We start from the raw sequence: 22,972 nt of genomic DNA, 5'->3' as shown, positions 1-22,972 counted from the left end.
CGAGTAAAGGACTTGGCCGTAGTGTGATGACGCACTGCGGAATACGTCAGCAGATTTGATTTGTGTTTATATCATTCTCTCTATGGCAATATGTGGAAGCTTATTTTGCAGAACCGGACACTACTCTTGGTGTTTACAATCTTCTATGAAGGACTTGGAGGAGGAACCCGCCTTGCAATGCCGAAGACAATTTGTGCGCCGGACTTGTCGTCATTGAAGCCTGGTTCAGGGGTTACTGAGGGAGTCCTGGATTAGGGGGTGTTCGGGTAGCCGGACTATACCTTCAGCCGGACTCCTGGACTATGAAGATACAAGATTGAAGACTTCGTCCCGTGTCTGTATGGGACTTTCCTTGGTGTGGAAGGCAAGCTTGGCGATGCGGATATTCAAGATCTCCTACCATTGTAACTGACTCTATGTAAGCCTAACCCTATCCGGTGTCTATATAAACCGGAGGGTCGTAGTCCGTAGGCAATCAACTCCATATACAACAATCATACCATAGGCTAGCTTCTAGGGTTTAGCCTCCTTGATCTCGTGGTAGATCTACTCTTGTACTACCCATATCATCAATATTAATCAAGCAGGACGTAGGGTTTTACCTCCATCAAGAGGGCCCGAACCTGGGTAAAACATCGTGTTCCCTGCCTCCTGTTACCATCCGGCCTAGACGCATAGTTCGGGACCCCCTACCCGAGATCCGCCGGTTTTGACACCGACAGTGAGGGATTCCCGCTGTAGGGTGTTGCAATACGTTCATGATTCGCTTATAATGGGTTGTGTGAGTGACTGAAACACAAACCCGAGTAAGGGGGTTGTTGCGTATGGGATAAAGAGGACTTGATGCTTTAATGCTATGGTTGGGTTTTACCTTAATGATCTTTAGTAGTTGCGGATGCTTGCTAGAGTTCCAATCATAAGTGCATATGATCCAAGTAGAGAAAGTATGTTAGCTTATGCCTCTCCCTCATATAAAATTGCAATAATGGTTACCGGTCTAGTTATCGATTGCCTAGGGACAAATAACTTTCTCGTAACAACAAGCTCTCTACTAAAACAAATTTAGTTGTGTCTTTATCTAAACATCCCTACTTTTTATTTACTTGCTCTTTATTATCTTGCAATCCTATCCAACAACACCTATAAAGTACTTCTGGTTTCATACTTGTTCTAGGTAAAGCGAACGTTAAGCATGCGTAGAGTTGTATCGGTGGTAGATATAACTTGAGGGAATATTTGTTCTGCCTTTAGCTCCTTGTTGGGTTCGACACTCTTACTTATCGAAAACTGTTGCGATCCCCTATACTTGTGGGTTATCAAGACCTTTTTCTGGCGCCATTTCCGGGGAGCAATAGCGTGGGGTGAATATTCTCGTGTGTGTTTGTTTGCTTTATCACTAAGTAATTTTTATTTTATGTTCTTAGTTGTTTTTTATCTTTAGTTGTGGATATGGAACATGAAATACCAAAAAAATTAGGTGTACTTTCTGCTCATGGAGATGGGGAACCTCATAAAACCCTCGATGCTGGTTATGTGAAACATATTATGTACTACTTTAATAATCCTGAGAAAACCCCATTCAATTAGGTAATGGGAGTAACGTTGGATCAACGTGAATACTTTAGGGATTACCGTTTGACACAAAAAGGGAAACTATTATGGGATCAAATTCATATATTGAATTGGTATGCTAGGCAACTATGCTTGAGATATGATTATACTTGTTGCTTTAGGATGAAGGCTCCACACCTTCCCTTTTTATGCGAATTTAATGATAATAAAACCTTAGCTTCTTATGCTAATGGTATGTATGATTACTATGATGTGGAACAAATAGAAGAATTTGTTGCTTCTATGGGTGCTTATGAAATTGAATCTATGTTTAAAGAGTTTGAAGATTTTGATGATTCGGTTTATAGACCTGAAAATTTAGCTATCCTTAAATATTGCTATGAGAATTATGAATACAATTCCGATAATGCACTTATTGAGAAAGTCTCCATTGTCCAAAAAGAGACTAATATTTGGCAGGAATCTATGGAAGAAGAAGTTGATGAAACTGTGAGCTCATTGGATGAAAAAGATGAGGAGGAGAGCGAAGAACAAAAGGAGGAAGAGCGGATTGATCACCCGTGCCCACCTTCTAATGAGAGTAACTCTTCAACTCATACATTGTTTAATTTCCCTTCATGCTTACCGAAGGATGAATGCTATGATAATTGCTATGATCCCATTGATTCTTTTGAAATATCCCTTTTTGATGATGCTTGCTATGCTTGTGGCCAAGATGCCAATATGAATTATGCTTATGGAGATTAACTTGCTATAGTCCCTTATGTTAAACATGAAATTGTTGCTATTGCACCCACGCATGATAGTCCTATTATCTTTTTGAATTCTCCCAACTACACTATATCGGAGAAGTTTACCCTTATGAAGGATTATATTGATGGGTTTCCTTATACCATTGCACATGATGATTTTGATGAATATAATATGCATGTGCTCTCTGCTCCTACTTGCAATTATTATGAGAGAGGAACTATATCTCCACCTCTCTATGTTTCCCACATGATAAAATTGCAAGAAACTGTTTATACTATGCATTGGCCTTTACTTTGTGTGCATGAATTGTTCTTTTATGACATGCCGATGCATAGGAAGAGAGTTCGTTGTTGCATGATATATGTTACTTTGTGCTCACTACAAAATTACAAATCATTGTTAATTAAAATTGGCTTTGACATACCTTGGGATCCGGGTGGATCCATTACTTGAGCACTATATACCTTGGGATCCGGAAGTTTTAGAGAGTCATTTATTTCTGTTGAGAGCTTTCATATAGTTTAAAAACAACAAAAAGAAAGAGGGGAACCCTAAACTTTTTCAAAAAGGAAAGTGAAAGTGAGAGAGACAAGCATTGTTGAAGTGGGAGAGCTCCTTGAACTTTGTTCATGCTCACGGCAACTTTGTGAATCTTGATTACAGAAACTTTTCAATACAAATAATTATCCCCTTGTACAATTCCATTGTATTATAAAAATAATGTGGCAAGGTTTGCCTTTAGGATGTTTACATTTGCTTGATGGTTTGTACGGTGCAGGACAGAAACTTTGGCTGTAGTGCGCGATTTTACATTTTTAGCTGGAACGTCAAATGGTTCTGATTATTTTTGCACTGTCTTTCTATACAAATTTTTTAGTTTTCCTAATTTTGGCATAATTTTTCAAGTATCAGAAGTATAGTTAATGTTCAGATTATTACAGACTGTTCTGTTTTAGACAGATTCCGTTTTTGATGCATAGTTTGCTTGTTTTGATGAAACTATCGATTCATATCAGTGGATTAAGCCATGAAAAAGTTATACTACAGTAGACACAATGCAAAAACAAAATATGAATTGGTTTGCAACAGTACTTAGAGTAGTGATTTGCTTTATTATACTAACGGATCTTACCGAGTTTTCTGTTGAAGTTTTGTGTGGATGAAGTGTTCGATGATCGAGAAGGTCTCGATGTGAGAAGAAGGAAGAGAGGCAAGATCTCAAGCTTGGGGATGCCCGAGGCACCCCAAGTAAATATTCAAGGAGACTCAAGTGTCTAAGCTTGGCGATGCCCCGGAAGGCATCCCCTCTTTCTTCAACAAGTATCGGTATGTTTTCGGATTCATTTCGTTCATGTGATATGTGCAATCATGGAGCGTCTTTTGCATTTAGTTTTCATTTTTATTTTATGCACCATGCTGGTATGAGATAGTCCTTGGTTGATTTATAGATTTCTCTATGCACTTCACTTATATCTTTTGAGTATGGCTTTATAGAATGCTTCAAGTGCTTCACTTATATCATTTGAAGCTTGGTTTGCCCGTTTCTCTTTACATATACAACCGCCATTTGTAGAATGCTCTTTTGCTTCACTTATATTTGTTATAGTGTGGGCATATCTTTTGTAGAAAGAACTAAACTCTCTGGCTTCACTTATATCTATTTAGAGAGATGACAGGAACTAGTCATTCACATGGTTAGTCACAAAATCCTACATAAGACTTGTAGATCACTGAATATGATATGTTTGATTCCTTGCAATAGTTTTGCGATATAAAGATGGTGATATTAGAGTCATGCCAGTGGGTAGTTGTGGATTAGTAGAAATACTCGTGTTGAGGTTTGCGATTCCCGTAGCATGCACGTATGGTGAACCGTTATGTGATGAAGTCGGAGCATGATTTATTTATTGATTGTCTTCCTTATGAGTGGCGGTCGGGGACGAGCGATGGTCTTTTCCTACCAATCTATCCCCCTAGGAGCATGCGTGTAGTACTTTGTTTCGATGACTAATAGATTTTTGCAATAAGTATGTGAGTTCTTTATGACTAATGTTGAGTCCATGGATTATACGCACTCTCACCCTTCCACCATTGCTAGCCTCTCTAGTATCGTGCAACTTTCGCTGGTACCTTAAAATATACCTTCCTCAAAACAGCCACCATACCTACCTATCATGGCATTTTCATAGCCATTCCGAGATATATTGCCATGCAACTTCCATCATCATCATATACATGACTTGAGCATTCATTGTCATATTGCTTTGCATGATCGTAAGATAGCTAGCATGATGTGTTCATGGCTTGTCCATTTTTTAATGTCATTGGTACGCTAGATCGTTGCACAACCCGGTACACCGCCGGAGGCATTCATATAGAGTCATATCTTTGTTCTAGATATCGAGTTGTAATATTGAGTTGTAAGTAAATAAAAGTGTGATGATCATCATTATTAGAGCATTGCCCCATTGAGTAAAAAAAAGAGGCCAAAGAAGCCCAAATAATAAAAAGAGGCCAAAGAAGCCCACCAAAAAAATAAAAAAAATAAAGAAAACAAAAAAAGAGGGAAAAAGAGAGAAGGGGCAATGTTACTATCCTTTTACCACACTTGTGCTTCAAAGTAGCACCATTTTATTCATATAGAGAGTCTCTTGTGTTATCACTTTCATATACTAGTGGGAATTTTCATTATAGAACTTGGCTTGTATATTCCGATGATGGGCTTCCTCAAATGCCCGAGGTATTCATGAGCAAGTAAGTTGGATGCACACCCACTTAGTTTTCAGTCTGAGCCTTCATACACTTATAGCTCTTAGTGCATCCGTTGCATGGCAATCCCTACTCACTCACATTGATATCTATTGATGGGCATCTCCATAGCCCGTTGATACGCCTAGTTGATGTGAGACTATCTTCTCCTTTTTGTCTTCTCCACAACCACCATTCTATTCCACCTATAGTGCTATGTCCATGGCTCATGCTCTTGTATTGCGTGAAAGTTGAAAAGGTTTGAGAACATCAAAAATATGAAACAATTGCTTGGCTTGTCATCAGGGTTGTGCGTGATGTGAATATTTTGTGTGGTGAAGATGGAGCATAGCCAGACTATATGATTTTGCAGGGATAACTTTCTTTGGCCATGTTATTTTGAAAAGACATGATTGCTTTATTAGCAGGCTTGAAGATTATTGTTTTTATGTCAAATGATAGACTATTTCTTTGAATCACTCGTGTCTTAATATTCATGCCATGATTAGATATGTGATCAAGATTATGCTAGGTAGCATTCCACATCAAAAATTATCTTTTTTTATCATTTACCTACTCGAGGAAGAGCAGGAATTAAGCTTGGGGATGCTGATACGTCTCCGTCGTATCTATAATTTTTGATTGTTCCATACCAATATTCTACAACTTTCATATACTTTTGGCAACTTTTTATACTATTTTTGGGACTAACATATTGATCCAGTGCCCAGTGCCAGTTCCTATTTGTTGTATGTTTTTTGTTTCACAGAATATCCATATCAAACGGAGTCCAAACGGAATAAAAACAGGCGGAGATTTTTTTGGAATATATATGATTTTTGGGAAGAAAAATCCACGCGAGACGATGCTCGAGGGGCCCACGAGGCAGGGGGGGCGCGCCCCTGACCCTCGTGGCCACCCCGTAAGGAGGTTGATGCCCTTCTTCCGCCGCAAGAAAGCTAATATCCATATAGAGATCGTGTTAAAATTTCAGCCCAATCGGAGTTACGGATCTCCGGGAATATAAGAAACGGTGAAAGGGAATAATCTCGGAACGCAGAAACAGAGAGAGACAGAGAGACAAATCCAATCTTGGAGGGGCTCTCGTCCCTCCCATGCCATGGAGGCCATGGACCAGAGGAGAAACCCTTCTCCCATCTAGGGAGGAGGTTAAGGAAGAAGAAGAAGGAGGGGGCTCTCTCCCCCTCGCTTCCGATGGCGCCGGAGTGCCACCGGGGGCCATCATCATCACCGCAATCTTCACCAACAACTTCATCGCCATCATCACCAACTCTTCCCCCCTCTATGCAGTGGTGTAACCTCTCTCTTACCCTCTGTAATATCTACTTAAACATGGTGCTCAACGCTGTATATTATTTCCCAATGATGTATGGCTATCCTATGATGTTTGAGTAGATCCGTTTTGTCCTATGGGTTATTTGATGACCGTGATTGGTTTGAGTTGCATGTTTTATTATTGGTGCTGTCCGATGGTGCTCTCCGTATCGCGCAAGCGTGAGGGATTCCCGCTGTAGGGTGTTGCAATACGTTCATGATTCGCTTATAGTGGGTTGCGTGAGTGACTGAAACACAAACCCGAGTAAGGGGTTGTTGCGTATGGGATAAAGAGGACTTGATGCTTTAATGCCATGGTTGGGTTTTACCTTAATGATCTTTAGTAGTTGCAGATGCTTGCTAGAGTTCCAATCATAAGTGCATATGATCCAAGTAGAGAAAGTATGTTAGCTTATGCCTCTCCCTCATATAAAATTGCAATAATGATTACCGGTCTAGTTATCGATTGCCTAGGGACAAATAACTTTCTCGTAACAAAGAGCCTTACCGCCGAAGTGGCTGCAACACACGCCACCGCAGAGGCGATGAATCAGGAGATCTACGAGGCGAACCACCACTTCGAGGGGGGTCGTCAGGAGCGGCACGGGGCGTTCGAGGTGAGCATCGCTGAAGCTGCATTAGCGGCATGCACTGCATTGCGGTTGCCCATCTCGTCAGTAGGGTGCTCCTCCTCCGCCTCTTACTGAGCGCGCTCGGAAGAGGAGAGGCAACCGGAAGTAGTACAAAGCCCCGCCACAATAGTAGTAGTATTTAGGGGCTATTTTGTTTAGTTCATCTGACTATAGATGTGGTGGAACTGTACAACGTACTTAAAATTAGCTAGTATATATAGTTGAACTAGCTATTTAAGTACGTGGTTGGCAACAATTGGGGAAAAGTTTGGTCGGTTCAGCTATTGAGCTAAACTATTTGTATAAATTAAGAATGACTGCTTAATCTATGAATGAAATCTATGCTTAATTACTGAATTTTAGTTGCAAAAGTTAGATATTGCTAGTGATTTTTAGCTTCATATTTTGACAAAGCGTAGTGTTACAAGGATTGACAAATCTTACCAAATTGTTTGTACGTGGTTGCACACAGGTCATCCAAAACAATCATTTTCGTTGAAGGGATGCACAAATCCTACGCTGGTCTCACTTTGCATACGGGTGTTTTATCTAAAACGTTTGCGATCAAGAGCTGCAGAAATCATGCTCGGCACATTTTCTCTTGGCTTCCTGGGGAAGCTGTCGGTTTGCATAGAGGTGTTCTAACTAAAATGTTTGCGATGAGTGATTTATATCTAAAAAGCGAATTAAACTGCGGCTTGGGCGCCATTAAAGGAGAGGACACAAGCAAGGAGGGCAGCCATGGAAGTCAAAGGGCTCGCTTCCCCATGAGCTTGCGCAGCATATAGCTCACATGCTTCTCGATGAGCCTACGCTCTCAAGGATAGCTTGCACGCCTCTCGGTCATCCTGCGCACCGCACGGCGCTCGCATGCCTCCCGTCCAGTCAAGGTCAAGTAGTTGTCCGCACGGCACCTCCTACAACCATTAAAACCAATACACGTGGCGTCACGTGAATGGTTAACAGAATTTTGGATTTACTAGAATTTAAAAACCTGGCATCTCAATGTTTTGCCGGCAATCAACGGTGCCCTGGTGTTTGAAATTCATTCCCATTTCTTGCATGGGACCTAAACATGCACTCAAGGACACATATTTATTTTTTCAACCAATTTATATGCACTGGAGCATGTGCATGTAGTTCAAATTTGAATTATGCACATAAATGCATTGAAAACTTAGTCAATGCATAAAAATGTCCAAACGAACCCTGAAAAATCACAAAAATTCACACAACACTCATGTTGTTCTATGTTGACATGAGAAAAAAATTAAAGCAATAAGAGGCAAAGGATATCGTTTCATCCCCAAAGGTGGGACGTTCCCTACCAAAAACCATCATGCTTGTTGTGAGAAGCTCCGGTTTGTGAGAAGCATATACCCAGACCTATCCCAAATGGGACAAAAATTGTACCACAACATGTTGATGCCGCTCTATGATAGCTTGCCAAGTTTGATGAATTTCAGACGAGTTTTGGATTTACTAGAATTTAAAAACCATGCATCTCAATGTTTTGCCGGCAATCAACGGTGCCCTAGTGTTTGAAATTCATTCCCATTTCTTGCATGGGACCTAAGCATGCACCCAAGGACACATATTTGATTTTTCAACCAATTTATATGCACTGGAGCATGTGCATGTAGTTCAAATTTGAATTATGCACATAAATGCATTGAAAACTCAGTTAATGCATAAAAATGTCCAAACAAACCCCGAAAAATCACAAAAATTCACACAACACTCCTGTTGTTCTATGTTGAAACGGGATTTTTTTTGAAAGCAATAAGAGGCAATGGATATCGTTTCGTCCCCAAAGGTGGGATGTTCCCTACCGAAAACCATCATGCTTGTTGTGAGAAGCTCCATTTTGTGAGAATCATATACCCAAACCTGCCCCAAATGGGACAAATCCACGGCATGTTCATGCCGCTCCATGATAGCACGCCAAGTTTCATGAATGTTAGACGAGTTTTGGATTTACTAGAATTTAAAAACCAAGCATCTCAATGTTTTGCCGGCAATCAACGGTGCCCCGGTGTTTGAAATTCATTCCCATTTCTTGCATGGGATAAGCATGCAACCAATGACACACATTTTAATTTTCAACCAATTTATATACACTGGAGCATGTGCATGTAGTCCAAATTTGAATTATGCACATAAAATGCATTGACAACTCAGTTAATGCATAAAAATGTCCAAACAAACCCCAAAAAATCACAAAAAATCACACAACACTCGTGTTGTTCTATGTTGACATGACAAAAAAAATTGAAAGCAATAAGAGGCAATGGATATCGTTTCGAACCCAAAGGTGGGATGTTCCCTACCGAAAACCATCATGCTTGTTGTGAGAAGCATATACCCAAACCTGCCCCAAATGGGACAAAATTTTTACCACGGCATGTTGATGCCGCTCCAAGATAGCATGCCAAGTTTCATGAATTTCAGACAAGTTTTTGATTAACTGGAATTTAAAAACCAAAAATCTCAATGTTTTGCCGGCAATCAACGGTGCCCCGGTGTTTGAAATTCATTACCATTTCTTGCATGAGACCTAAGCATGCACCCAAGGACACAGATTTGATTTTTCAACCAATTTATATGCACTGGAGCATGTGCACGTAGTTCAAGTTTGAATTATGCACATAAAATGCATTGAAAACTCAGTTGATGCATAAAAATGTCCAAACGAACCTCGAAAAATCACAAAAATTCACACAACACTCCTGTTGTTCTATGTTGACACGGGAAATTTTTTTGAAAGCAATTAGAGGCAATGGATATCGTTTCGTCCCCAAAGGTGGGATGTTCCCTACCGAAAACCATCATGCTTGTTATGAGAAGCTCCGGTTTGTGAGAAGCATATACCCAAACCTGCCCCAAATGGGACAAAAAATGTACCACGACATGTTGATGCTGCTCCATGATAGCATGCCAAGTTTCATGAATTTCACACGAGTTTTTGATTTACTAGAATTTAAAAACCAGGCATCTCAATGTTTTGCCGGCAATCAACGGTGCCCCGGTGTTTGAAATACATTCCCATTTCTTGCATGGGACCTAAGCATGGACCCAAGGACACATATTTGATTTTTCAACCAATTTATATGAACTGGAGCATGTGCATGTAGTTCAGATTTGAATTATGCACAGAAAATACATTGAAAACTCAGTTAATGCATAAAAATGTCAAAACGAACCCCGAAAAATCACAAAAATTCACACAACACTCCTGTTGTTCTATGTTGACACGAGAAAAAAATTCAAAGCAATAAGAGGCAATGGATATCGTTTTGTCCCCAAAGGTGGGACGTTCCCTACCAAAAACCATCATGCTTGTTGTGAGAAGCTCTGGTTTGTAAGAAGCATATACCCAAACCTGCCCAAAATGAGACAAAATTTTTACCACGGCATGTTGATGCCGCTCCATGATAGCATGCCAACTTTCATGAATTTCAGACTAGTTTTTGATTTACTAGAATTCAAAAACCAGGCATCTCAATGTTTTGCCGGCAATCAACGGTGCCCTTGTGTTTGAAATTCATTCCCATTTCTTGCATAGGACCTAAGCATGCACCCAAGGACACATATTTGATTTTTCAACCAATTTATATGCACTGGAGCATGTGCATGTAGTTCAAATTTGAATTATGCACATAAATGCATTGAAAACTCAGTTAATGCATAAAAATGTCCAAACGAACCCCGAAAAATCACAAAAATTCACACAACACTCCTGTTGTTCTATGTTGAAATGGGAAAAAAATTTCAAAGCAATAAGAGGCAATGGATATCGTTTCTTCCCCAAAGGCGGGATGTTCCCTACCGAAAACCATCATGCTTGTTGTGAGAAGCTCCGTTTTGTGAGAAGCATATACCCAAACCTGCCCCAAATGGGACAAAAATTTTCCATGGCATGTTCATGCCGCTCCACGATAGCACGCCAAGTTTCATGAATGTCAGAAGAGTTTTGGATTTACTAGAATTTAAAAACCAAGCATCTCAATGTTTTGCCGGCAATCAACGGTGCCCCGGTGTTTGAAATTCATTCCCATTTCTTGCATGGGATAAGCATGCAACCAATGACACAAATTTTAATTTTCAACCAATTTATATACACTGGAGCATTCGCATGTAGTCCAAATTTGAATTATGCACATAAAATGCATTGACAACTCAGTTAATGCATAAAAATGTCCAAACGAACCCCAAAAAATCAGAAAAAATCACACAACACTCCTGTTGTTCTATGTTGACATGAGAAAAAAAATTGAAAGCAATAAGAGGCAATGGATATCGTTTCAAACCCAAATGTGGGATGTTCCCTACCGAAAACCATCATGCTTGTTGTGAGAAGCATATACCTAAACCTGCCCCAAATGGGACAAATTTTTTACCACGGCGTGTTGATGCCGCTCCATGATAGTCTGCCAAGTTTCATGAATTTCAGACAAGTTTTTGATTAACTGGAATTTAAAAACCAGACATCTCAATGTTTTGCCGGCAATCAACGGTGCCCCAGTGTTTGAAATTCATTCCCATTTCTTGCATGAGACCTAAGCATGCACGCAAGGACACAAATTTGATTTTTCAACCAATTTATATGCACTGGAGCATGTACATAGTTCAAATTTGAATTATGCACATAAAATGCATTGAAAACTCAGTTGATGCATAAAAATGTCCAAACAAACCTCGAAAAATCACAAAAATTCACACAACACTCATGTTGTTCTATGTTGACACGGGAAAAAAATTTGAAAGCAATAAGAGGCAATGGATATCGTTTCATCCCCAAAGGTGGGATGTTCCCTACCGAAAACCATCATGCTTATTGTGAGAAGCTCCGGTTTGTGAGAAGCATATACCCAAACCTGCCCCAAATGGGACAAAAAATGTACCACGACATGTTGATGCCGCTCCATGATAGCATGCCAAGTTTCATGAATTTCACACGAGTTTTTGATTTACTAGAATTTAAAAACCAGGCATCTTAATGTTTTGCCGGCAATCAACGGTGCCCCGGTGTTTGAAATACATTCCCATTTCTTGCATGGGACCTAAGCATGGACCCAAGGACACATATTTGATTTTTCGACCAATTTATATGAACTGGAGCATGTGCATGTAGTTCAGATTTGAATTATGCATAGAAAATACATTGAAAACTCAGTTAATGCATAAAAATGTCAAAGCGAACCCCGAAAAATCACAAAAATTCACACAACACTCCTGTTGTTCTATGTTTACACGAGAAAAAATTCCAAGCAATAAGAGGCAATGGATATCGTTTCGTCCCCAAAGGTGGGACGTTCCCTACCGAAAACCATCATGCTTGTTGTGAGAAGCTCCGGTTTGTGAGAAGCATATACCCAAACCTGCCCAAAATGGGACAAATTTTTTACCATGGCATGTTGATGCCGCTCCATGATAGCATGCCAACTTTCATGAATTTCAGACTAGTTTTTGATTTACTAGAATTCAAAAACCAGGCATCTCAATGTTTTGCCAGCAATCAACGGTGCCCTTGTGTTTGAAATTCATTCCCATTTCTTGCATGGGACCTAAGCATGCACCCAAGGACACATATTTGATTTTTCAACCAATTTATATGCACTGGAGCATGTCCAAGTAGTTCAAATTTAAATTGTTCACCTGAAATGGCTAGAAAACCAATTTAATGAATAAAATGTTCAAACGAACCTTGAATAATTCCAATTCTTTTATGACACACATATAGTTGCATGTTCACTCCATATAAGAGGTCTAGCAATTCAAACACCGTCCATTACCGCTGTGACCCCATTATGTAATTCATATCAAGATGAAAAATCAAGTAGATCGCACACAGTTTATTATCAGCAACTGTGTGAGATGTAGTACAAAATATCTTGGAGCATCGTCGGTGTATAGTACGCCTATGGCTTACGCGAGAAGGTGCGTCGGCTACAGTGCACAGCCGGGGTATCAAGCACACTAGCTCACTCCCCAAATACCATTTCATTGTTCAATCATCGCCGGTGAAAGATGGGCATGTGGACCCATGTCGTGAGGGCAACTTCGGTGGCCCAGTCCGGCGAGAGCGCGTCCGCAGCTGCCATGCACGTGATAACAAGGTGCATGAGCGCGGCCGTAATTTGCGACCGGGCGGCAAAGGCAGCCCAAAGGCCGCTGTTGCTTCTCAGGTGGCGGCAGCAACATCTGCCTCGGGGATAGCAACTGGCGAGAGTGGCACAGCAGTTGTCCGTTCCGCAGCAGCGGCCTTAGTCCTGATGGAGGCCGCCCACGACCATGTCGAGGCCGCCCACGACCAGCTCCTGGCGGTCACCGCACAAATCGAATGAAGCTTCTCTGACAACGGTCGGCAACCCACGGTCGAAGAGCTAGCAATCGCCGAGAGCGTTCGAGCAGCCATCCGTTCCTCCGCCGCATACCTTGCGACGAGGGAGCCCGTCCAAGCCTAGATCGCGTCCGCCCATGCCCAGCTCGTGGCGGCTGTTTCCAAAGAGATGTCGGACGCAGATGGTGAGATGCTTGCCGAGTATGGTGCGATGGATGCCATGGAGCCCCTTCCCTAGGAGACCATCGGGCGCGAGCTAGACATGGAGGCGGCGGAGATCGATGAGCACCAGCCGTAATAGTACTCTTTGTTATGTTTAATTAAGAGCGTTGGTCTTTAATTTGTTAGAGTAATGTTTAGGTCAGCTAGCTCTGTTTAATTGCTGAACTTGCTCGATTAAGAAGTGTGGGTGTGCTGTAGTCTCCTTTCTGTACCCAAATTATGCAATGACGTGGATGGCCACTGTAACCATGGAAATTTGAACCAAAACTTTTGACATTCAAACTCATCACACACGGGTTAAGCTATCTGAATCGTTTGTGATGTCCACATATCGTACAGAGTTCTGAATAAGGGACCGTGTCTGATGACACTTTGTGCGCTAGTTTTTTGGCTGAAGCTCCAAATTTTCGGCTTCCGCGGAAATATCTACCTCCCCGTCCCCTCCCCCTTACCAAAAGCCACATTTCCCCTCTTTTCGCCTTCCTTTCCAAGTTTAAACCTTCACTCCTTGCTTGCAGCGCTGCTGCCTCCTCGTCGGTGACCCTCCTTCACGCTACTCGGCCTCCTCTATCCAGGCAGGTAATCCACACCTGACCCCCATCCTCCTCCTCCTTCCACATCCCACATGCCCCGACCGCCAGTGCGAGCGCGACACCTTTGATAACCCACAAGTATAGGGGATCGCAACAGCTTTCGAGGGTAGAGTATTCAACCCAAATTTATTGATTCGACACAAGGGGAGCCAAAGAATATTCTCAAGTATTAGCAGATGAGTTGTCAATTCAACCACACCTGGAAACTTAGTATGTGCAGCAAAGTGTTTAGTAGCAAAGTAATATGATAGTGATGGTAACGGTAACAAAAGAGTAATGAAAGCAAAGTAATGTTTTTGGTATTTTGTAGTGATTTTAACAATAGCAACGGGAAAGTAAATAAGCGTAAACCAGTATATGGAAAGCTCGTAGGCATCAGATCAATGATGGATAATTATGCTGGATGCGGTCCATCATGTAACAGTCATAACATAGGGTGACACAGAACTAGCTCCAATTCGTCAATGTAATGTAGGCATGTATTCCGTATATAGTCATACGTACTTATGGAAAAGAACTTGATGACATCTTTTGTCCTACCCTCCCATGGCAGCGGGGTCCTAATGAAAACTAAGGGATATTAAGGCCTCCTTTTAATAGAGAACCGGAACAAAGCATTAGCACATAGTGAATACATGAACTCTTCAAACTACGGTCATCACCGGTAAGTATCCCGATTATTGTCACTTCGGGGTTAACGGATCATAACACATAATAGGTGACTATAGACTTGCAAGATAGGATCAAGAACTCTCATATATTGATGAAAACATAATAGGTTCAGATCTGAAATCATGGCACTCGGGCCCTAGTGACAAGCATTAAGCATAGCAAAGTCATTGCAACATCACTCTCAGAACATAGTGGATACTAGGGATCAAACCCTAACAGAACTAACTCGATTACATGATAAATCTCATCCAACCCATCACCGTCCAGCAAGCCTACGATGGAATTACTTACGCACGACGGTGAGCATCATGAAATTGGTGATGGAGGATGGTTAATGATGACAACGGCGACGAATCCCCCTCTCCGGAGCCCCGAATGGACTCCAGATCAGCCCTCCCGAGAGGTTTTAGGGCTTGGCGGCGGCTCCGTATCGTAAAAGGCGATGATTTCTTCTCTCCTATTTTTTTCTCCCCTAAATCAGTTATATAGAGTTGGAGTTGGAGTCGGGGGGCTTCCAGGGGGGCCACGAGGTAGGGGGGCACGCCCTAGGGGGGCGCCCCCACCCTCGTGAGAAGGGTGTGGGCCCCCTGGTCTTCATCTTTGGCGAGGATTTTATTATTATTTATTGTAAGATATCCCATGGAGTTTCAGGTCATTCCGAGAACTTTTGTTTTCTGCACATAAAACAGCGTCAGTCCGGGTTAGTTCCATTCAAATCATACAAGTTAGAGTCCAAAACAAGGGCAAAAGTGTTTGGAAAAGTAGATACGTTGGAGATGTATCAACTCCCCCAAGCTTAAACCCTTGCTTGTCCTCAAGCAATTCAGTTGACAAACTGAAAGAAATAAAGAAAAACTTTTACAAACTCTGTTTTGTCTTGTTGTTGTAAATATGTCAAGCTAGCATTCAAGTTTTCAGCAAAGATTATAACTAACCACATTTGCAATAATTCTCAGGTCTCATGATTACTCATATCAATAACATAATCAACTAGCAAGCCATAATAATAAATCTCGGATGACAACACTTTCTCAAAACAATCATAATATGATATAACAAGATGGTATCTCGCTAGCCCTTTCTGATATTGCAAAACATAAATGCAGAGCACCTTTAAAGATCAAGGACTGACTAGACATTGTAATTCATGGTAAAAGAGATCCAATCATAGTCACACCCAATATAAATTAACAGTAATGAATGCAAATGACAGCTGCACTCTCCAGCTAGTGCTTTTTAATAAGAGGGTGATGACTCAACATAAAAGTAAATAGATAGGCCCTTCGCAGAGGGAAGCAGGGATTTGTAGAGGTGCCAGAGCTCGGTTTTAAAATAGAGGTGAATAACATTTTGAGCGGTATACTTTCATTGTCAACATAACAACCAAGAGATGGCGATATCTTCCATGCTACACACATTATAGGCGGTTCCCAAACAGAATGGTAAAGTTTATACTCCCCCTTCCACCAACAAGCATCAATCCATGGCTTGCTCGAAACAACGAGTGCCTCCAACATACATCAGGTCCCAGGGGGAGTTTTGTTTGCAATTATTTTGATTTAGTTTGCATAAAGCATGGGATTGGGCATCCCGGTGACCAGCCCTTTATCTCGTGAGTGAGGAGCGGAGTCCACTCCTCTTGAGAGTAACCCGCCTAACATGGAAGATATAGACAACCCTGGTTGATACATGAGCTATTCGAGCATACAAAACAGGATGATTATTTGAAGGTTTAGAGTTTGGCACATACAACTTTACTTGGAACGGCAGGTAGATACCGCATATAGGAAGGTATAGTGGACTCATGTGGAATAACTTTGGGGTTTAAGGAGTTTGGGTGCACAAGCAATATTCCCGCTTAGTACATGTGAAGGCTAGCAAAAGACTGGGAAGAGACCAACTAGAGAGCGACAACAGCCATGTACATGCATTAAAATTAATAAACATTGGATGCAAGCATGAGTAGGATATAATCCACCATGAACATAAATATCGTGAAGGCTACGTTGATTTGTTTCAACTACATGCATGAACATGTGCCAAGTCAAGTCACTTAAATCATTCAGAGGAGGATACCACCCTATCATACCACATCATAACCATTTTAATAGCATGTTGGCACGGAAGGTAAACCATTATAACTCATAGCTAATCAAGCATGGCATAAGAAACTATGATCTCTAATTTTCATTGCAAACATGGTTATTCATAACAAGCTGAATCAAGAATGATGAACTCATCATATTTACAAAAACAAAAGAGGTCGAGTTCGTACCAGCTTTTCTCATCTCAGTCAATCCATCATATATAATCATAATTGCCTTTCACTTGCACGACCGAACGATGTGAATAATAATAAGAGTGCATGTGCATTGGACTAAGCTGGAATCTGCGAGCATTCAATAAACAGGAGAAGACAAGGCAATATGGGCTCTTTTGTCAGATAAACATTAATGGATATAAGAGCCACTTCAACAATTTAATCAAGGTCTTCTCCTACTGACCCCCAAAGAAAAGAAAAGAAATAAAACTATTTACACGGGAAAGCTCCCAACAAGCAAAAGAAGAACAAGAAATATTTTTGGGTTTTCTTTTTAATTACTACTATAGCATGGAAAGTAAATTAATTAAAAGCTACAACTAATTTTTTTGGTTTTTCCTAAGGTTTATTAAACACACAAGAAGAAAGTATAAAAGAAAATAAACTAGCATGGATGATACAATGAAAAAGTATGAGCACCGACATCTGGCAATGAGTGTGTGTGAACATAAATGTAATGTCGGTGAGAAATACGTACTCCCCCAAGCTTAGGCTTTTGGCCTAAGTTGGTCTATGGCCACGACTGGCCTGGCTGATATCCATAATAATAGTTGTGGGGTCGTACTATGATGAGGAAGAAGAAGGCTCCGATTGCCACTGGCTGGCAATCATCTTCGGATCCCACTGATAGTTAGACTGTCGTGAAGGATCAAATTGTGGTTCCGGTTCTGGCTCCTCGGCTGGTACAGGGTTCCGGTAGGCGTGGATAGCCGTCAACGGAACAAGGTACTTGCCTACAGTCAAATCAAACAAAGCAGGAGCAGGCAAGGTAATAGTCTCAGGATGATGTTTATTAAAGAACAATTGATATTTAAGCTCTCCTGCCCTATTCTTAACAATAAAATCATGTGCCACCATACTTTTATAATCTAAATAAACATGAGGCATCACTTTTTCTTCCTTCTCGGCATGCCTAATAGGTATGTTAAAATGTGCAGCTAGGCGTGAAGCATAGATGCCTCCAAAGATGGGACCCTTAGTACGGTTCATACTTAACCGTCTAGCAATAATGCCACCCATACTAAAAGTGTTATCACTGTATAAACCTTGGAGCAAAATAATAATATCAGGGATACTAAGGTTTCCACAATTTCTGCGACCAATTAAGCAATGACTAGCAAATAATGCAACGTAATGTAAGACAGGAAAATGTATGCTAGTGATTCGTGCATCGGAAACCTTCCTAGTTTCCCCTACAGTGATAGTACTAATAAATCCCTCCACATCATCATGATGTGGTTCTTCTGTCTTGCCCCAAAAAGGGACTAAACAAATCCGACAGAAATCATAAAGTGACATCTCCTTATGCTCATCATATAAATGTAACTCCACCGTAGGTGGTGAGTTCCTAGAATGAAAATGAAAATTTTGCACAAAGGTATTTGTGAGCAAGAGATACTGATCACATTGGTCGTGAAGGAAAGCGGTGAGGCCTGCATTATGAGCCAACTCATGAAAATCTTCATAAATCCCGGCCGCTCTAAAGAAATCCTCAGAAGGCCATTCACACGCCCGAACCTCCGCGGTGCACGACAAATTATACTTAGGCTTTGGTGCCTTTTCCTTCGAGCTTTGGCTCGATGAGCCCCTCAATAATCTCCTCATCATTTTCTGAAAAATTCTGAAATTTTAGTAACTTCAAAATAAAAGTAAACGAAACTCAATAATATTGATAGCAACTACTCCTACAAGTGCCTAGAGCCTATATCATGCATCAAAACTACTTTTGACCATATAAATTTGACATGCAAGCTCAAGAACAGGGTCACCTAAGCAACACAAATTTGCAATGAATAAAGCACTAGAACAAAAACTAATTGGACCAATGGAGGAGTCACATACCAAGGAACAATCTCCCCAAGCAATTTTGTGAGAGGTGCTTTGAGCAAGGAGATCGAAAATGGCAGCAAAACGAGCTTGGACTCGGGTTTGAGCTGGTTTTTCGTGTTTGGGGGAGGAAGATGAAGTGTGTGGCTGAAAGAATAAGTGGAGGAGGGCCACCATGGGCCCACGAGGCAGGGGGCGCGCCCTCCACCCTCGTGGCAATGTGGTTGGCCCCCCTGGTGTGTTCCTTGTTCCATAAATCCTCAAATATTCTATAAAAAATCCTATTTAATTTTCAGGGCATTTGGAGAACTTTTATTTTCGAGGTATTTTTATATTGCACGGATAATCAGGTAACAGACATAAAATTATTTATTTTCTTTTATTTCAACTAACTAACATAAAGTATAGAGAGGGTACATAAGGTTGTGCTTCTAGTTTCATCCATCTCATGCTCGTCAAAAGGAATCCACTAACAAGGTTGATCAAGTCTTGTTAACAAACCCATTCCGATTGACATGAAACCGAAGAAATTTTAAATAAAACTAGGTTACCTCAACAGGGATATGCACATCCCCAATAATAAGTATATCATATTTCTTCTTGACAGTAGGAAGAGGAAATTCAGAACCTCCAAATATAATCGATGGAATTTTTCCGATAGAATTGATACTATGAACTTGAGGTTGTTTCCTCGGAAAGTGTACCGTATGCTCATTACCATTAACATGAAAAGTGACATTGCCTTTGTTGCAATCAATAACAGCCCCTGCAGTATTAAGAAAATGTCTTCCAAGAATAATAGACATACTATCGTCCTCGAGAATATCAAGAATAACAAAGTCCGTTAAAATAGTAACGTTTGCAACCACAACAGATACATCCTCACAAATACCGACAGGTATAGCAGTTAATTTATCATCCATTTGCAAAGATATTTTAGTAGGTGTCAACTTATTCAAATCAAGTCTACGATATAAAGAGAGAGGCATAACACTAACACCGGCTCCAGGATCACATAAAGCAGTTTTAACATAGTTTCTTTTAATGGAGCATGGTATAGTAGGTACTCCTGGATCTCCAAGTTTCTTTGGTATTCCACCCATAAAAGTATAATTAGCAAGCATGATGGAAATTTCAGCTTCCAGTATCTTTCTTTTATTTGTAATAATATCTTTTATGTACTTAGCATAAGGATTTGTTTGAGTATATCAGTCAATCGCATACGCAAAACTATAGGTCTAATCATTTCAGCAAAGCGCTCAAAATCCTCATCATCTTTTTTCTTGGATGGTTTGGGAGGAAAAGGCATGGGTTTCTGAACCCAAGGTTCTCTTTCATTACCATATTTCCTAGCAACAAAGTCTTTCTTATCATAACATTGATTCTTTGATTGTGGGTTATCAAGATCAATAGCAGGTTCAATTTCTATATCATTATCATTACTAGGTTTAGCAATATTATGAACATCATCATTAACATTTTCATTAGGTTCATGTTCATTACCAGATTGAGTTTCAGCATCAGAAATATAAATATCATTTGGATTATCAGGTGGTTCAGCGATAGGTTCACTAGAAGTTTGCATAGTTCTATCATTTTTCTTTTTCTTCTTTTTCAAAGAACTAGGTGCATCAATTTTATTTCTCTGAGAATCTTGTTCAATTCTCTTAGGTCGGCCTTCAGGATACAAAGGTTCCTGAGTCATTCTACCAGTTCTAGTAGCCACTTTAACAACATAAATATTTTTCTTACTATTCATCTCATTGAGCAATTCTTTTTGAGCTTTAAGTACTTGTTCTACTTGAGTGGTAACCATAGAAGCATGTTTTCTAACAAGTTTAAGTTCACCTCTAATTTTAGCCATATAATCACCCAAGTATTTAATCATATCAGCATCTTGTTTTAATTGTCTACCAAAATAAGCATTGAAGTCTTCTTGCTTAAACATAAAATTAACAAACTCATCCAAGCATTGACTAGCAATTTTAGTAGGAGGGATTTCAGCTTTATCATATCTTAGAGAGAATTTACCTTTACTACCTGTGTCGGGTTATCGAGGTCTGGAGGTTCTTCAATAAATAAAGGATTAAGATCATATATTTCTTCATCAGGCGGTAAATGGAGACCATGTATTTCTTCAATAGGAGGTAAATTATTAACATCTTCAACTTTAATACCTTTTTCTTTCATAGATTTCTTTGCCTCTTGCATATCTTCAGGACTGAGAAATAGAACACCTCTCTTCTTCGGAGTTGGTTTAGGAATAGGATCATTAGTTGGAGCAGGAGCTGGCTCAAGAGGTGCCCAATTATTTTCATTTGTCAACATATTATTCAATAAGATTTCAACTTCATCTGGTGTTCTTTCCCTGAAAAGAGAACCAGCACAACTATCCAGGTAATCTCTGGAAGCATCGATTAGTCCATTATAAAAGATATCGAGTATTTCATTTTTCTTAAGAGGATGATCAGGCAAAGCATTAAGTAACTTGAGAAGCCTCCCCCAAGCTTGTGGGAGACTCTCTTCTTTAATTTGCACAAAGTTGTATATTTCCTTTAAAGCAGCTTGTTTCTTATGAGAAGGGAAATATTTAGCAGAGAAGTAATAAATCATATCCCGGGGACTACGCACACAACCAGGATCAAGAGAATTAAACCATATCTTAGCATCACCCTTTAATGAGAACGGAAATATTTTAAGGATATAAAAGTAGCAAGATCTCTCATCGTTAGTGAACAGGGTGGCTATATCATTTAATTTAGTAAGATGTGCTACAACAATTTCAGATTCATAACCATGAAAAGGATCAGATTCAACCAAAGTAACTATATCAGGATCAACAGAGAATTCATAATCCTTATCAGCAACACATATAGGTGAAGTAGCAAAAGCAGGGTCAGGTCTCATCCTAGCATTTGGAGATTTCTTATTCCATTTAGCTAATAACCTTTTGAGTTCATATCTGTCTTTGCAGGCTAAATAGCTAAAGAAGCATCTTGATCAAATAAATAACCCTTAGGAATAACAAGTGATTCTTCATCATCACTTTCATCTTCATAATCAGATTCAATATTTTCAGTCTCTCTAGCCCTAGCAAGTCGTTCCTCTAGAAAATCACCAAGTGGCATAGTAGTATCAGGCATAGAGGTAGTTTCATCATAAGTATCATGCATACCAGAAGTTGTTGGGGAACGTAGCAGAAATTCAAAATTTTCTACGCATCACCAAGATCAATCTATGGAGTAATCTAGCAACGAGGGGAAGGAGAGTGCATCTACATACCCTTGTAGATCGCTAAGCGGAAGCGTTCAAGTGAACGGGGTTGATGGAGTCGTACTCGTCGTGATCCAAATCACCGATGATCCTAGTGTCGAACGGACGGCACCTCCGTGTTCAACACATGTACAGCCCGGTGACGTCTCCTACGCCTTGATCCAACAAGGGGAGAAGGAGAGGTTGGGAAGACTCCATCCAGCAGCAGCACGACGGCGTGATGGTGGTGGAGGAGCACGGGACTCCAGCAGGGCTTTGCCAAGCACTACGAGAGACGAGGAGGGAGAGGGGTAGGGCTGCGCCAAGAAGGAGATGTTTTTGTGTGTATGGCAGCCCAAAACCTCCAGTATATATAGGGGGAGGGGAGGGGCTGCGCCCCCACCTAGGTTTCCACCCCTAGGGGTGGCGGCCAGCCCTAGATCCCATCTAGGGGGCGGCCAAGGGAGGAGAGAGGGGGGGGGGGGAGGCGCACCACTAGGTGGGCCTTAGGCCCATCTAAGCCTAGGGTTTCCCCTTTTTCCCTTCTCTCTTCGCCTTGGGCCCTGGTGGGGGGCGCACCAGCCCACCTAGGGCTGGTCCCCTCTCACACTTGGCCCACGCAGCCCTCTGGGGCAGGTAGCCCCACCTGGTGGACCCCCGGGACCCTCCCGGTGGTCCCAGTACGTTACCGATAGCACCCGAA

This window comes from Triticum aestivum, chromosome 2A (genome assembly GCF_018294505.1).
Source record: "Triticum aestivum cultivar Chinese Spring chromosome 2A, IWGSC CS RefSeq v2.1, whole genome shotgun sequence".
In the NCBI taxonomy this organism is placed as follows: Eukaryota; Viridiplantae; Streptophyta; class Magnoliopsida; order Poales; family Poaceae; genus Triticum; species Triticum aestivum.
This window is presented reverse-complemented; position numbering follows the sequence as displayed.